This window comes from Cherax quadricarinatus, chromosome 11 (genome assembly GCF_038502225.1).
Source record: "Cherax quadricarinatus isolate ZL_2023a chromosome 11, ASM3850222v1, whole genome shotgun sequence".
Lineage (NCBI taxonomy): Eukaryota > Metazoa > Arthropoda > Malacostraca > Decapoda > Parastacidae > Cherax > Cherax quadricarinatus.
Window position 1 is genome coordinate 11,578,755 of NC_091302.1, and position 18,652 is coordinate 11,597,406.

Below are 18,652 nucleotides of genomic sequence, written 5' to 3' on the forward strand. Positions count from 1 at the left end.
GTTGCATATGTATCTTACCTAACAACCTGTCGGTATTTTATACCATTTTAATGTTCATATATATATATATATATATATATATATATATATATATATATATATATATATATATATATATTCTGAGAGAAGTTGCAGAGATTGGTGGATGAATTTGGTAGGGTGTGCAAAAGAAGGAAATTAAAAGTGAATACAGGAAAGAGTAAGGTTATGAGGATAAAAAGATTAGGTGATGAAAGATTGGATATCAGATTGGAGGGAGAGAGTATGGAGGAGGTGAATGTATTCAGATATTTGGGAGTGGACGTGTCAGCGGATGGGTCTATGAAAGATGAGGTGAATCATGGAATTGATGAGGGGAAAAGGGTGAGCGGTGCACTTAGGAGTCTGTGGAGACAAAGAACTTTGTCCTTGGAGGCAAAGAGGGGAATGTATGAGAGTATAGTTTTACCAACGCTCTTATATGGGTGTGAAGCATGGGTGATGAATGTTGCAGCGAGGAGAAGGCTGGAGGCAGTGGAGATGTCATGTCTGAGGGCAATGTGTGGTGTGAATATAATGCAGAGAATTCGTAGTTTGGAAGTTAGGAGGAGGTGCAGGATTACCAAAACTGTTGTCCAGAGGGCTGAGGAAGGGTTGTTGAGGTGGTTCGGACATGTAGAGAGAATGGAGCGAAACAGAGTGACTTCAAGAGTGTATCAGTCTGTAGTGGAAGGAAGGCGGGGTAGCGGTCGGCCTAGGAAAGGTTGGAGGGAGGGGGTAAAGGAGGTTTTGTGTGCGAGGGGCTTGGACTTCCAGCAGGCATGCGTGAGCGTGTTTGATAGGAGTGAATGGAGACAAATGGTTTTTAATACTTGACGTGCTGTTGGAGTGTGAGCAAAGTAACATTTATGAAGGGGTTCAGGGAAACCGGCAGGCCGGACTTGAGTCCTGGAGATGGGAAGTACAGTGCCTGCACTCTGAAGGAGGGGTGTTAATGTTGCAGTTTAAAAACTGTAGTGTAAAGCACCCTTCTGGCAAGACAGTGATGGAGTGAATGATGGTGAAAGTTTTTCTTTTTCGGGCCACCCTGCCTTGGTGGGAATCGGCCAGTGTGATAATAAAAATAATTATATATATATATATATATATATATATATATATATATAGATATATATATATATATATATATATATATATATATATATGAAATCGTGAACAAGTGATACAAGATACAAAACAACCACAGGGGGAGTAGAATCATAGCTCTAGGCCTTTCATGTTGCAGTCATCACATCAGGGCCTTACAGTGTTGCAGAAATGAGTAGGAAGTCCAAGCAGATTAGTTCAGGAGAACTTTCTAGCTGTAATCGAGCTAGAACGTTACCCTGAACCAATCTGGCCAGACCTTCCACCCACCTCCAAAACACCGCAAGCTCTCGATGATGTGTTGATTTCAGCATGAAAGACCCAGAGCTTTTCTGGCAGCTAGGAAAACTTATCATAGGACCGAACCTAAAATAGCCCCTCAAATCAAGAATGTGCTGGTTATCCCATACAAAGAAAATTTATCTATCCTGCCGAATGCCCAAAAAATATTCAATGTACGAGTAGTTTTAAATAAAACAGGGACGGTTTAAAAAATGTTCTGTTCAAGAACTCTCCTAAATGCTGTGTTGGCGGTGGTTACAGGATTGGCTGTAATGGCTGCCACTTATCTTATGTGGGACAGACTGGCAAACCTCAAGATATTAGGTTAACACAACATTGGTATTCGATATAAACAGCTCAGGAATTAAATGTGATATTCAACCACACCTGAGCTTGCAACAATTCTGCAAACTGGCTGGAAGCCAGAGTCCTAGTTCTGAGTCATGGCTGGAAAGAAATATTTTGGAAGTGGTAGTTATAAGACATGGTAAACGTTCATTACACTGGTCAACACTCATTTTCTGGTCATTGATATTACACTGATTTTAGGGTAAGTTTTTGGTGAGGATTCAGAGTATGTCATCTGTTTTGCTTGGTTGGCTCTACTTTTTTATAGATTTGGTATCCCATTGAAAAACATAAGAGATGTGAAAAATATATTGATCAGGCAGGACTAACTTACAAATTGCATTGAAATTATTTTTTAGATCATGCAAGCATGCAAGAAATTTACTGTCTTCAGATCGACACAAATAAGACATCTTGTGATCATGATAGCGAAGCTTCTGCAAGACCATTTTGATATTTTTGTGTTTAAGTTTTGTTGAGTGAGCAAGTGAAGGAGATGCATATTAGTTACCATTGTGCAATAAGACACATTTCAAGCTTCTAATGAAGCTGTCTATGAGCAGCCACCAATCTCCTAGTCGATATTCAGGTCCCATTAGAAGTCCAGGGATGTTATTTCAGTACACAAGTTCTTCATCTTGGCTGAAGTAGGAGTTCATCTTCTCTTGTCAGGTAAACTGTTATTTTAATTTCTTATTGTAGACCGTTCTTTTTTTTAGTCTGGATGGTAAAAGTTCAGATGCTTGCTTTGACAGACTGAGGTCATGTATCAGATCACTGACGTCTTCTCGGGAGAACTGCTGAGTGGTTGAAATGCTTCGTATTCACTTCCACTGCTGTCACCTGTGTTACATCCTAAACCCCGAGTTTCTTCATCTGACAATGGAAGGTCATTCAGTGTTGTAAAAGTTCCTTCGATAGCCCAGTTGGTAGAGGAGTGGACTGTAGTTGGTGCTTCAAGTGTTGTAAACAGTGGTATGGGAACATCTTCACTGTGTGGCACAGGTCTCCTTGCTGATTCCAAATTCAGGATATTCCCACTTAACTTTCTTGTATCGATTGAAACCTTTCACATTCACAGTACAGAAATAACAATCGTTGTGGTGGTTTTCCGACTCTCCACACCAAAGGCACACCCAAATTAACCCTTTCGTTGTCCAGACGCCTCATCTGGTAATTCCTCTGTCCAAGAATTTTCAAGAAAAAAACATTCTTATAGAATAAAAGACTTTTTTTATAGGCAATGAAAAAAAAAATTCCAATCAGTACTTACCGAGATACAGTGGCGTGAAGTTGACACAGAATGGGCGGCTGGCGGCAACATCTGCGAGCTCCGCGCATTGCACTCCGTATTATTTACATAGTTTATTGGTACATTTTTCTTCTATTTTTTTCAGTAACTTTTGTGGCCTGTGAGATCAAGATAATGTATAGTGTATATTTATCCACTCGTATGCAACACAACGGCACTAATATTGTCATCAGTATATCGTTTGAAGGACTTGTTTACACAGGTAAAAATGTTCCTTATTACTAATGGTCTATCAAATTTATACATGTATATGCTCATTGGACATGTTCCTTGAACTTGTTGAACTCTTCGAAACATTGAGTCATGCACAGGGGTGTTTTACACTCCTCTCACATAAAACGAGTGTCTTCATTTTTGTGGGCGTTTTTTGTGTGTGCACTGACAAAACGTCTCTTCTGAGATCGTTTCTTCTTAATAGGAGGAAGTTGTGTTAGGAAATGATCACTTTGCCGCCTCAAACAAGAGGGTATTTGTTGATCAGTTCGTGGGCGGTTTGGTTCTTGCCTCCACCACATCACTCGCCAGACTGTTCAACTTCCTGACCACTCCATGACTGAAGAAATACTTCCTAACATCCCTGTGACTCATCCGAGTCTTTAACTTCCAAGAGTGACCCCTTGTTGTGACCTGGTACTTTATTATTTGTCTGATGACAAAATTCACCATACGGAGGTGTGTTGCCGGTCTTTATTTGGTACATATTCATTTAGCATGGAAATGTCCACGAGATGAAAGAAGAGTTTCATGTACCACAATCGGCAAACCCAATTTGCATGTCACATCTGTCCACCCACACTTGGGAACCACCGCCACCCTCAAGACAACATCCCTCAAAACACTCCCAACCCTGGGAGCCAAGGCCGGGTCACCATCTGGAGAAGACCCGGGCCGGCAGTACCAGCGAATCTATACAATACAACAATCTGTCCAACAAACGCATATTGTGTGTGTAGTCAAGCACAGCCACAGGTGTTTAGAATAGGTTCATTGGTTGCACTATCCACCTTGCCAGTGTCTTTCAGTTCGTTATGGTGAATGAATGTCAGTACTGTGACATCTCATTTGGCATACCACCGTAATGTTATTGGCAGCAAACACCTGCACCTCGCCACTACGAGTGCGTGCATTGAACCTCGGCATATGTTTACGATTTGCACGCACTGTACCGCGCACGTCTGTCATGTTCACATGCAGGAAATCACTGGCTTGTGTACCAGTTATCAGTATATAATGTATGCCTCCTTACTGAGAAATGGTTCCACCACTGTTCTCACCACATCACCCGAGATGCCCAGTAACTTCCTGTATAAAAATACATACTGAACTTTAGTTTCAGATACATAAAAATATTCTTAATCTTGTATAACCTGTCGTTTCTGTCAGGCTTCGTTTTGTCAGGAAAGTGTAGCATAAGTAAGAGTAGGAGAAAGAGAGTTGTCTGGGATGATAATATTGCAGGTAAAGGTAGAAATTAGGTGGTCTGTGGACGAGTATGATATTATGCTTATACACATGTGGCATAAGTATTTATTATCACACTGGCATAAGTATTATTGTGACAAAAAAAAAACAAATACATCTCAGCCACAGTTGTCTCCTTCCACCGGTGTAGTCGTGACTGGGGTGAAATCATTGTCTTTACCGTGGCATGATCAAAGTATCTGTTACTTTCCCCTGACAATGATTTACACATCAGGGGTTGATCAGAAAAGGAGTTTTAAAAAAATCCACTTGCAATGTTTGCCAAGGGTTCAGTTTGCCAGGATTCCACTGCGATTATTATTAAATTGGTGGGGATTGGGTACATAATTTGGAATTTTGCTGCCAATCCCAGATGCAGTCTGTTGGTGGGTACTGGATATTAGTAGCTGGTTGTGGTCGTGGTTGTGCAGATTGTGGGGTAGGGGTGGTTGAGGATGCCCTGGGTCGGGGGATGTGCCGAGTCAATGGCATGGCTCCTAGCCTGGTATGTAGCTGCTGCTGCATCCCGCATGGCACCACCACCTCCCCCTACTAACGCATGCGGTCTGTTATCCATCCCAATTGTAGGCACATCATCGTCACTTTTACTGTCTGTTCCTGGTGTAGGGCCACGGAATGTACTCTGTTGCCCTGGAAGTCTGCATGACACACTACCAGACCGCATGCGGCGTCGAGAGAATCAAAGCCGTAACCGTGCATGACTGAGGCGTGCAAGCTTGCACCTGCAGCACGTTCTTTCTCAGGTACGGCTTGAGTGACCGGTGCAGGTTCCTGGGTGGGATGCAGGCTCCCACATTCTGGTCTAAATACTCACCTTAAGTGCCTGCTGATTAGCGCGTCCAGCTATCCTTTAGTTATATCTCTGGTGATGCAGGTAACCTATTGCAGGTGTTGATACATGTTTATTTTGTTGTTGTAGAGATGTTTGTGTTGTCGTAGTGATTATGTATTGATGTTCCTGTTCTAGTTAGTGTAGAGTTGACATTGTTGTTGTTGTTGCTGCTGTTTTTGTTAGAGATGTGTTCTGTTATTATTAATGTAGTGATGACGTATTGTTCCTGTTGTTGTAGTGATGTAATTGTTACTGTTGTTATAGAGACAGCGAATTGCTTCTGTTTCTGTTTAAACGACGTTTGTTTAAACGACGTCGTGTTTGTTTAAACGACGTTTGTTTAAACGACGTCGTGTTTGTTTAAACGACGTCCTGTTTAAATGTCTTGTTTCTGTTTAAACGACGTCCTGTTGCTTTTAAGTGACGTCCTGTTTTTTGCATAAACAACGTCCTGTTGTTTGTGTTTAAACAACGTCATGTTTGTTATAACGACGTCCGGGTGTTTCTGTTAAAACGAAGCCCTGTTTTACTTTAAATGACGTCCTTTTTCTGTTAGAACGACGTCCTGTTATTGTTTAAACGACATTATGTTATGTAAACAGTTTTATTGTAAGTAAGGGTTTAATTAACGGTGTTAATATCTGCTCCGCATTTCTCGCCTTAGCAATTACATTTTAACAAAGTAATCAGTGATCTGGTCACTGGTTCTCTGTACTCGATGGTTGACAATACTTGGTGGTCGTATTTAACATATATGTTAATTGACAGAAGTCTGGTTAGTAGGACTTGAGTCCTGGAGTTGGGAAGTACAGTGCCTGCACTCTGAAGGTGGGAAGTACAGTGCCTGCCCTCTGAAGGTGGGAAGTACAGTGCCTGCCCTCTGAAGGTGGGAAGTACAGTGCCTGCCCTCTGAAGGTGGGAAGTACAGTGCCTGCCCTCTGAAGGTGGGAAGTACAGTGCCTGCCCTCTGAAGGTGGGAAGTACAGTGCCTGCCCTCTGAAGGTGGGAAGTACAGTGCCTGCCCTCTGAAGGTGGGAAGTACAGTGCCTGCACTCTGAAGGTGGGAAGTACAGTGCCTGCACTCTGAAGGTGGGAAGTACAGTGCCTGCACTCTGAAGGTGGGATATACAGTGCCTGCACTCTGAAGGATAAGTGAAGATGCTACAGATCAGACGGCAATCTGAACTGTGATATCAACAAGCCTCTGGCAAGATAGCAACTGAACGAATGATGGTGCACGTGTTTCCACCGTTTTTAGTCAACCTGCCTCGCGGGGAAAAAGCCTGTGTATTAAAACTCTTCATGGTATTTAACTGAGACGTTTTGCCTACTGGAAACTATGAATTCTCACACTGATGGGCAAAACGAGAGCCAAAACTGTGGTGGAGAAGCGTTCTCTTTTCGCAGTTCTATTCTAATTCAAATTCACAACAATCTTCAATGAAAAGAGTATTTTATTTTGTATTTTTTAAGAAAAATCCAATTTGATATTTTTTGTCTATAAAACTTGCACCAAACCCAGTCCAGTTCCACTACAAAAATACTTCCAATTAAGATGTACCAGCGTTTAGGATTTAAAAACCATCTTTTTTTAGATTTTGCCACCGAAGTGGCTAGTTTATTGTGCACCTCATATCCATCCTGTTGATGGTAGTGGCTAGTTTATTGTGCACCTCATATCCATCCTGTGGATGGTAGTGGCTAGTTTATTGTGCACCTCATATCCATCCTGTGGATGGTAGTGGCTAGTTTATTGTGCACCTCATATCCATCCTGTGGATGGTAGTGGCTAGTTTATTGTGCACCTCATATCCATCCTGTGGATGGTAGTGGCTAGTTTATTGTGCACCTCATATCCATCCTGTGGATGGTAGTGGCTAGTTTATTGTGCACCTCACATTCATCCTGTGGATGGTAGTGGCTAGTTTATTGTGCACCTCATATCCATCCTGTGGATGGTAGTGGCTAGTTTATTGTGCACCTCATATCCATCCTGTGGATGGTAGTGGCTAGTTTGTGTACCTCATATCCATCCTGTGGATGGTAGTGGCTAGTTTATTGTGTACCTCATATCCATCCTGTGGATGGTAGTGGCTAGTTTATTGTGCACCTCATATCCATCCTGTGGATGGTAGTGGCTAGTTTGTTGTGCACCTCATATCCATCCTGTGGATGGTAGTGGCTAGTTTATTGTGCACCTCATATCCATCCTGTGGATGGTAGTGGCTAGTTTATTGTGCACCTCATATCCATCCTGTGGATGGTAGTGGCTAGTTTATTGTGTACCTCGTATCCATCCTGTGGATGGTAGTGGCTAGTTTATTGTGCACCTTATATCCCTCCTGTGGATGGTAGTGGCTAGTTTATTGTGCACCTCATATCCATCCTGTGGATGGTAGTGGCTAGTTTATTGTGCACCTCATATCCATCCTGTGGATGGTAGTGGCTAGTTTATTGTGCACCTCATATCCATCCTGTGGATGGTAGTGGCTAGTTTATTGTGCACCTCATATCCATCCTGTGGATGGTAGTGGCTAGTTTATTGTGCACCTCATATCCATCCTGTGGATGGTAGTGGCTAGTGTATTGTGTACCTCGTATCCATCCTGTGGATGGTAGTGGCTAGTGTATTGTGTACCTCGTATCCATCCTGTGGATGGTAGTGGCTAGTTTATTGTGCACCTCATATCCATCCTGTGGATGGTAGTGGCTAGTTTGTGCACCTCATATCCATCCTGTGGATGGTAGTGGCTAGTTTATTGTGCACCTCATATCCATCCTGTGGATGGTAGTGGCTAGTTTATTGTGCACCTCATATCCATCCTGTGGATGGTAGTGGCTAGTTTATTGTGTACCTCATATCCATCCTGTGGATGGTAGTGGCTAGTTTATTGTGCACCTCATATCCATCCTGTGGATGGTGTGGCTAGCTTATTGTGCACCTCATATCCATCCTGTAGATGGTAGTGGCTAGTTTATTGTGCACCTCATATCCATCCTGTTGATGGTAGTGGCTAGTTTATTGTGCACCTCATATCCATCCTGTGGATGGTAGTGGCTAGTTTATTGTGAACCTCATATCCATCCTGTGGATGGTAGTGGCTAGTTTATTGTGCACCTCATATCCATCCTGTGGATGGTAGTGGCTAGTTTATTGTGTACCTCATATCCAGCTTGTGGATGGTAGTGGCTAGCTTATTGTGCACTTCATATCCATCCTGTGGATGATAGTGGCTAGTTTATTGTGCACCTCATATCCATCTTGTGGATGGTAGTGGCTAGTTTATTGTGCACCTCATATCCATCCTGTGGATGGTAGTGGCTAGTTTATTGTGTACCTCATATCCATCCTGTGGATGGTAGTGGCTAGTTTATTGTGCACCTCATATCCATCCTGTGGATGGTAGTGGCTAGCTTATTGTGCACTTCATATCCATCCTGTGGATGATAGTGGCTAGTTTATTGTGCACCTCATATCCATCTTGTGGATGGTAGTGGCTAGTTTATTGTGCACCTCATATCCATCCTGTGGATGGTAGTGGCTAGTTTATTGTGTACCTCATATCCATCCTGTGGATGGTAGTGGCTAGCTTATTGTGCACTTCATATCCATCCTGTGGATGATAGTGGCTAGTTTATTGTGCACCTCATATCCATCTTTTGGATGGTAGTGGCTAGTTTATTGTGCACCTCATATCCATCCTGTGGATGGTAGTGGCTAGTTTATTGTGTACTTCATATCCGTCCTGTGGATGGTAGTGGCTAGTTTATTGTGCACCTCACATTCATCCTGTGGATGGTAGTGGCTAGTTTATTGTGCACCTCGTATCCATCCTGTGGATGGTAGTGGCTAGTTTATTGTGCACCTCATATCCATCCTGTGGATGGTAGTGGCTAGTTTGTGTACTTCATATCCATCCTGTGGATGGTAGTGGCTAGTTTATTGTGCACCTCACATTCATCCTGTGGATGGTAGTGGCTAGTTTATTGTGCACCTCGTATCCATCCTGTGGATGGTAGTGGCTAGTTTATTGTGCACCTCATATCCATCCTGTGGATGGTAGTGGCTAGTTTGTGCACCTCATATCCATCCTGTGGATGGTAGTGGCTAGTTTATTGTGCACCTCATATCCATCCTGTGGATGGTAGTGGCTAGTTTATTGTGCACCTCATATCCATCCTGTGGATGGTAGTGGCTAGTTTGTGCACCTCATATCCATCCTGTGGATGGTAGTGGCTAGTTTGTGCACCTCATATCCATCCTGTGGAGGGTAGTGGCTAGTTTATTGTGCACCTCATATCCATCCTGTGGATGGTAGTGGCTAGTTTGTGCACCTCATATCCATCCTGTGGATGGTAGTGGCTAGTTTATTGTGCACCTCATATCCATCCTGTGGATGGTAGTGGCTAGTTTATTGTGCACCTCATATCCATCCTGTGGATGGTAGTGGCTAGTTTATTGTGCACCTCATATCCATCCTGTGGATGGTAGTGGCTAGTTTATTGTGCACCTCATATCCATCCTGTGGAGGGTAGTGCAAGGACATATGAATACACAAAAGGGGCCTAGGGTATAGGCTTTGGCCCCAAGGCCTATTAACTAGGCCTTGGGGCCTAGAAACTAGGCCCCAAGAGGGTTAACAGGAGAACATCTGGATTTATATCTACAGTTGACTTACCTGTTACAAGCAGATTTATGAAATTTGCTTAGTTACATCTGGTATTTCATTTTCATTAATAAGATATCTTGACATAAACAGGTTATTATATTATCCGGAGAGACATTTCCTAGTTTTTATTTGGATACCAATTTGAGCTGTGCAAATTAAAATTCGCACAGCTCAAAGTGAAAGCCAAGGTTTATTTAAAGCTCAATAACATTGAAAGTTTAAAGTCTGTCTGAAGAGGTATTCTCCAGCAGCTGCTCAGAATCTAACGATTCAAAATTATTGTAACAAATTCATCATAATTTTTAATTTGCGTATGCACAGGCTAAATTTATGGTCTGTCAGCCTTATGGAATACACCAGGGTCATTAAGACTGGGAACCACCAGTCACTACACCAGGGTCATTAAGACTGGGAACCACCAGTCACTACACCAGGGTCATTAAGACTGGAAACCACCAGTCACTACACCAGGGTCATTAAGACTGGGAACCACCAGTCACTACACCAGGGTCATTAAGACTGGAAACCACCAGTCACTACACCAGGGTCATTAAGACTGGGAACCACCAGTCACTACACCAGGGCCATTAAGACTGGGAACCACCAGTCACTACACCAGGGTCATTAAGACTGGGAACCACCAGTCACTACACCAGGGCCATTAAGACTGGGAACCACCAGTCACTACACCAGGGCCATTAAGACTGGGAACCACCAGTCACTACACCAGGGTCATTAAGACTGGGAACCACCAGTCACTACACCAGGGTCATTAAGACTGGGAACCACCAGTCACTACACCAGGGTCATTAAGACTGGGAACCACCAGTCACTACACCAGGGTCATTAAGACTGGGAACCACCAGTCACTACACCAGGGTCATTAAGACTGGGAACCACCAGTCACTACACAAGGGTCATTAAGACTGAGAACCACCAGTCACTACACCAGGGTCATTAAGACTGGGAACCACCAGTCACTACACCAGGGTCATTAAGACTGGGAACCACCAGTCACTACACCAGGGTCATTAAGACTGGGAACCACCAGTCACTACACCAGGGTCAGTAAGACTGGGAACCACCAGTCACTACACAAGGGTCATGAAGACTGTATACCAGTCACTACACGAGGGTCATTAAGAGAAGGAAGAAGGAATAGAAGGTGGAGGGAGGAAGAGTAGGTAAGAAGGGAAGAAGTCGATATTAAAATTCTACTTGACTGCTAAGAAAGGAGAGAGAAGAGACAGAGAAAGAGAGGGGGACGAAGGGGGTGGAGAGAGTGGGGGAGGTGGTGGAGAGGGGGGAGGGGGATCTTCTGCTGTATGACGTCAGTGAGGAAGGGAGAGGGGGATAGTGGGGAGGTTTGGAGTGGAAAGGGGGGATTCAAGTGAGAGGGAAGTCCAGGGGAAGGGGGAGATTCCAGGGGGGAAGGGGGGGATAAGGAATTTGATCCTTTTTTCCCCTGTGTGAACCATACTGGTGCATCCTGGGTAATTTCTTGTGACAACACTACACTTCTGAACACTTGTGAACAATTCTGAACACCTCTGAACATGTCTCATCATGTTGCAGATGTTGAAGGCATTGATGACCACTGAGAGCTGGTTGCAACTGCCACTCAGCACTGGCTGAGTGTACACACATTGACCCTTCCCTCAGCTTGCCCTGAGTACGTACACACACACCCTTCCCTCAGCTAGCACTGAGTATGTACACTCAGCCTTCCCTCAGCTAGCACTGAGTACATACACTCAGCCTTCCCTCAGCTAGCACTGAGTATGTACACTCAGCCTTCCCTCAGCTAGCAATGAGTACATACACTCAGCCTTCCCTCAGCTAGCAATGAGTACATACACTCAGCCTTCCCTCAGCTAGCAATGAGTACATACACTCAGCCTTCCCTCAGCTAGCAATGAGTACATACACTCAGCCTTCCCTCAGCTAGCAATGAGTACTTACACAAACTCAGCCTTCCCTCAGTTAGCCCTGAGTACGTACACACACTCAGCCTTCCCTCAGCTAGCAATGAGTACATACACTCAGCCTTCCCTCAGCTAGCAATGAGTACTTACACAAACTCAGCCTTCCCTCAGCTAGCACTGAGTACGTACACTCATCCTTCCCTCAGCTAGCTGTCTCCTCTCCTTGTTTCTACTCATTTCAGTCCTTAGTCGTGGCTTGAATTGTTGCAGCCAGGGTATTGTGGGTTGTGAATTGTTGCATCCAGGGTATTGTGGGTTGTGAATTGTTGCATCCAGGGTATTGTGGGTTGTGAATTGTTGCAGCCAGGGTGTTGTGGGTTGTGAATTGTTGCATCCAGGGTGTTGTGGGTTGTGAATTGTTGCAGCCAGGGTGTTGTGGGTTGTGAATTGTTGCAGCCAGGGTATTGTCAATTGTTTATCCAGGATATTGTGGGCTTCATTCCTTCCTTCATTTTTCTTCATTATTCTCCTCTTCTTATCCATCCTTATGTCCTTTTTACCTTTTTTGATTCCTTCATTAATTTTCCTGCCTTTATCCCTTCTGTTGTGTCCTTCCTCATTCTCTCCTTCATCCTTTCCCTATCCTTCCTCATCCTCTTCTTCCTTATCCTCATTCTTTCCTCAATCTTTTTCCCCTCCTTCCTTATCATCCTCTCCTTCCTCATCCTCTCTCCTCATCCTCTTCCTCTCCTACCTTATCTTCATCCTCTTCCTCTCCTACCTTATCTTCATCCTCTTCCTCTCCTACCTTATCTTCATCCTATTCCTCTCCTTCCTTATCCTCATCCTCTCCTTCCATAATTCCTCCTTCCAAGGCTTTCATGCTGCTCTCTCACCTTATTACTTAATCGCCTTATTTCCCGCTTTATTAATCCACGGAGGCTAGTTTTAATAAAGTTATTATCTAACAAATACGGCTTTTCTAGCTAAAGTAAAGCATTTAGTTCACTTTATTTAAAGTAAGATACCAGACATATTAAACCAATTTCCTAAATTTTCTTCTAACAGACAAGAGAATTGTAGATGGAAATCCGGATGTTCTCTTAAAACACTTTTGAGGCCTCGTTCCTAGGTCCTTTTATTGCAACCATAGGTTCTTGCACTGCCATCCACAGGATGGACATGAGGTGCACAATAAACTAGCCACTACCATCCACTGGATGGACATGAAGTGCACAATAAACTAGCCACTGCTATCCACAGGATAGACATGAGGTGCACAGTAAACTAGCCACTACCATCCACAGGATAGACATGAAGTGCACAATAAACTAGCCACTGCTATCCACAGGATAGACATGAGGTGCACAGTAAACTAGCCACTTCAGTGGCAAAATCTAATCTAAATTTTAGTGCATGTGGAAGATACAAAACACATTCTCCACATTGCAGGTAGGTCAGACGTCAAGCTGAGATGAATGAACTCTAGTGAGCAAGACTGATGCAGCATCTCCTTTTTTCCCCCCTGACAGCAAGATGCAGCATCATGTGCTGCGACATATAATTGCTGTTAGAGTCAAAGCCTGTGTTTATATCGTCATTGAGTTGCAGTCACTGTAACACATTCCCTGATATTCTGTTTTTTTTTATCCTCAGTGTTGGATAAGACACATTTGCAACACTTAAGAGTTATTTTTTGAGAAGAAAAAAGTACAATACCGTGACTGGAACAATACACAAATAACCTGCATATAGAGCGAAACTTACGACGTTTTGTTCTCCTTTGTGCGAGTTATTTGTGCACTCAAGTGTCTTTGTTGTCAAGATGTTTCGCCAGTCGGTGGCTTTATTGCTCTAGTGCAGAGAATAATACTGGAGACGGTGGAAGACATAGAGTAGTTGTTGTAGTAGTTTGAGGTGATCAGTCCCTCAGCCTGGGACTGATCACCTCATATTAATGAAGATTGTTGCATGCAGCAGTCTTCATTAATATGAGTAGCTGAAAACCTTGTTTCTAGGCTGTGGAACTGATGACCTCACTCTGTTTCTCCACTTCTTCTACCGTGTCTGTTATTTTCTGTATTGGATTGATGAAGCCAGTGTGTGGGCGAAACTTCCCCACGATAAAGATACCCCAGTGTTACACATGTCTTACTTACTTGTCAATATTGTAGACCTTTAAAATTCAGTGAATTTCTTCTAGGTTGTAAAGCAGTTTGTTGCTATCTTAATTGCAGTGTCAAGCGCCTTCTTGCAGTCCAGGAATATGCAGTTCTCCTGTCCCTTTCTACCTCCCTTGCGTTGCTTTGTCATGGAATCTTAATAGGTTTGTAAGACACTCCATCCTCAGATTTGTCAGTTTCTTGTGGATAAATAAAATACTGTGCGAGGATTCGAACTGTGGTCCTTGTATATTCCAGGTCCAATTCTATAACGACTCAGCCACGGAGCTTACATTAGGATGCTTCTACAACTAACACAACGGTGATATGGTTGTATCAGCGGCACCAACTTTGACGCTGCTGCCTCATACCACAGCCCCAGAAGCTTTCAGGATACATCTTTTGTAATCCCCCCCCCCTCCTCCGTGTCTATCAGTGCCACTGTCATTGCCAGATAGTCCATAAATCCAGGATCAGTCGCAATGGATGAATGTCAATAAACAGAATCCGGGAGGAGGGATAAGGTAGTAGACTCGAACTGGGGTCCTTGTGCATTATATTGGTATGTACAAGGTCCACGGTTCGAGTCCCTATCCAGTATTCCGTATAGTGACTAAGAGTAATTCATTCCGAAATATCTTCGCCTTTTAGCTACTTATGTAAGTAGAAAATCCAAGGTAAGTACAAGTTCAGATTTAACATAATAAATCGGGAAGATTTTTTTTTAATCAAAGTTTTCCTTACAATATCTCTGTAAACAGTATTTAAGTTGGAATAACTTAGGTTTGGTTAGATTATCGTTAAGTTATCATAGGAATTTTGGGAAGTTCTTACAATGGAACTGTCGACATTGAGAGATTGACGTATACCATATATGACAGTACGATCTCTCAACCTGTCAGTTTACGATAATGTTGGTAAGTCTATCCAACTACGCATTAGCGTAAATTGACAGCTTGACAGATCGTAGCGTGTTTAGACAGCTGTGACTGTCAGTCCCAGCGCTGTACCACTGAACCACGAAATTCACAGTAAAAAGGTTTTAACAGACAGCCTCTCTGTGACATGTATGTACCATCGGCAATAACTTTGTCTTAATTTGTCTCGCCCTACAACCAGAGAAGCTGTCATGGAAGAGTATGTAATGTCAAGTATGTACGTTACGTGTGTTTGTGTGCATGACAGTCACTTGTGTGTGCATGACAGTCACTTGTGTGTGCATGACAGTCACTTGTGTGTGCATGACAGTCACTTGTGTGTGCATGACAGTCACTTGTGTGTGCGTGACAGTCACTTGTGTGTGCATGACAGTCACTTGTGTGTGCATGACAGTCACTTGTGTGTGCATGACAGTCACTTGTGTGTGCGTGACAGTCACTTGTGTGTGCATGACAGTCACTTGTGTGTGCATGACAGTCACTTGTGTGTGCGTGACAGTCACTTGTGTGTGCATGACAGTCACTTGTGTGTGCGTGACAGTCACTTGTGTGTGCATGACAGTCACTTGTGTGTGCATGACAGTCACTTGTGTGTGCATGACAGTCACTTGTGTGTGCGTGACAGTCACTTGTGTGTGCATGACAGTCACTTGTGTGTGCATGACAGTCACTTGTGTGTGCATGACAGTCACTTGTGTGTGCATGACAGTCACTTGTGTGTGCATGACAGTCACTTGTGTGTGCATGAAAGTCACTTCTGTGTCTACTTTATCGGTATCTTAAAACTAGTATTTAATTTAAGACTGTGAGTACAGGATGCTGCAAGTGTGTGTTTCTGGAGTGAGCTAGTGAGAAGATACTGGAGGGCGAAACGTTGGAGCAACACACACACACACACACACACACACACACACACACACACACACACACACACACACACACACACACACACTGTTCTGTGTCCTGACCAGTATATATCTGAGTATCAGCAGCCCCAGCGGTCAACTTGGTGCAGAAAGCACTGTTGATGACAGCGTGGAGGCAGGATGACGGTGATGCTAGTCATCAAACTGTCAGGAAAATCCTGGCTTGGTGAAGTCTGATAACTGACAGTTAGGTTTTCCTCTCCTTTTCACTCGATGATTGATGTGTATTGATGACCTGGGGAGGCTGATGCAGGATCAGGAACCTGTCTGGGAGGAGTTGGATCCTCCTATGGGAGCGAGGGTGAAGCAGGGGGTGGGATTATGTACTCCAGTAGTGTGTTGCTACACTATATGATAGTTACATAGTGGGAACACCAGCAGTGTGTTGCTACACTATATGATAGTTACATAGTGGGAACACCAGCAGTGTGTTGCTACACTATATGATAGTTACATAGTGGGAACACCAGCAGTGTGTTGCTACACTATATGATAGTTACATAGTGGGAACACCAGCAGTGTGTTGCTACACTATATGATAGTTACATAGTGGGAACACCAGCAGTGTGTTGCTACACTATATGATAGTTACATAGTGGGAACACCAGCAGTGTGTTGCTACACTATATGATAGTTACATAGTGGGAACACCAGCAGTGTGTTGCTACACTATATGATAGTTAGAGTGGGAACACCAGCAGTGTGTTGCTACACTATATGATAGTTACATATGGGAACACTAGCTGTGTGTTGCTACACTATATGATAGTTACATAGTGGGAACACCAGCAGTGTGTTGCTGCACTATATGATAATTACATAGTGGGAACACCAGCAGTGTGTTACTACACTATATGATAGTTACATATGGGAACACCAGCAGTGTGTTGCTACACTATATGATAGTTACATAGTGGGAACACCAGCAGTGTGTTGCTACACTATTTGATAATTACATAGTGGGAACACCAGCAGTGCGTTGCTACACTATATAATTACATAGTGGGAACACCAGTGTGTTGCTACACTATATGATAGTTACATAGTGGGAACATCAGCAGTGTGTTGCTACACTATATGATAGTTACATAGTGGGAACACCAGCAGTGTGTTGCTACACTATATGATAATTACATAGTGGGAACACCAGCAGTGTGTTACTACACTATATGATAGTTACATATGGGAACACCAGCAGTGTGTTGCTACACTATATGATAGTTACATAGTGGGAACACCAGCAGTGTGTTGCTACACTATATGATAATTACATAGTGGGAACACCAGCAGTGTGTTGCTACACTATATAATTACATAGTGGGAACACCAGTGTGTTGCTACACTATATGATAGTTACATAGTGGGAACATCAGCAGTGTGTTGCTACACTATATGATAGTTACATAGTGGGAACATCAGCAGTGTGTTGCTACACTGTATTATAGTTACAACACAGGAACTACAGCAACACTTCTGCGTTGCCGTGGTTCCTGTGTTGCCGTGGTTCTTGTGTTGCCGTTGTTCCTGTGTTGCCGTTGTTCCTGTGTTGCCGTTGTTCCTGTGTTGCCGTGGTTCCTGTGTTGCCGTGGTTCCTGTGTTGCCGTGGTTCCTGTGTTGCCGTGGTTCCTGTGTTGCCGTGGTTCCTGTGTTGCCGTGGTTCCTGTGTTGCCGTGGTTCCTTCGTTGTAAAATTAAATAGTCTACCTCTTTCCTTTAATTTTAGTGTTGAGTTTGAACAGAATAACTCGTTGCCTTTGCTAGATGTATTAGCTGTTAAGAGGAACCATAATTTTATTTTTAAAATTGACAGAACACGAACAAATAACTGTTAGTGTGTACACTGTTATTCTTCACGTCATGATAGAGTTAAACTGTCGGTGTTGTCATCGATGTTCTTGAGAACTTATTTGACTTCATAGCCGAAGAATTACTGAAGATTTGTGAAATAGCTAATAATCTAAAATACCCAAGAAACTTAATTGATAAATCTTTTAAAATTGCTAGAAATGCTTTCTACAGTTTAATAAGGGACAACCAATCTTGTTCAACTACAAATATGTTGGTTCTCCCTTACCTTGAAAACTTTCTTGATATACGTTCTCTGCTTAAGAATTTTAATGTCAAAGTTGTATTTAAAAATCTTGATACAGTAAACACAAGTTGATTAAAAATTCACCCAGAAATGCTGACGGATGTGTGTACAAGATTCCTTGTAAAATATGTGATAAAGTTTATTAGGGTCAAACTGGTAAAAGTCTTGAACTAAGATGAAAGTAACATAAATATAGCATTAGAAGTGGATAAGATTTTAATGGTCTGCTTATTTATGTAAGAGATTTTAACCATCCAGTTGATTTTCCAAAGGCTGAGAAAGTTGTATCAAGCAAGTTCTTTGTTGACAGGAATACAATAGAATTAAGATTAATAAAAAATAGATTTGAAAATAATATGAATAATGCTTTAGGGTTATACGTGTTGGATTCATTTAGAGTTAATAAAGTTTGTGAAGAATTTAAGATATATTAGACAAGTTAAAATCTTAAAGGTTGGGAAGAATATAAACTGTGATTGACAGGTTCTTGACTACCTACCTGTATCATCATTAAAAGGTCAGGTGTTGTAAGGTGACCGCGAGGTGTAGTCTCGTCCTT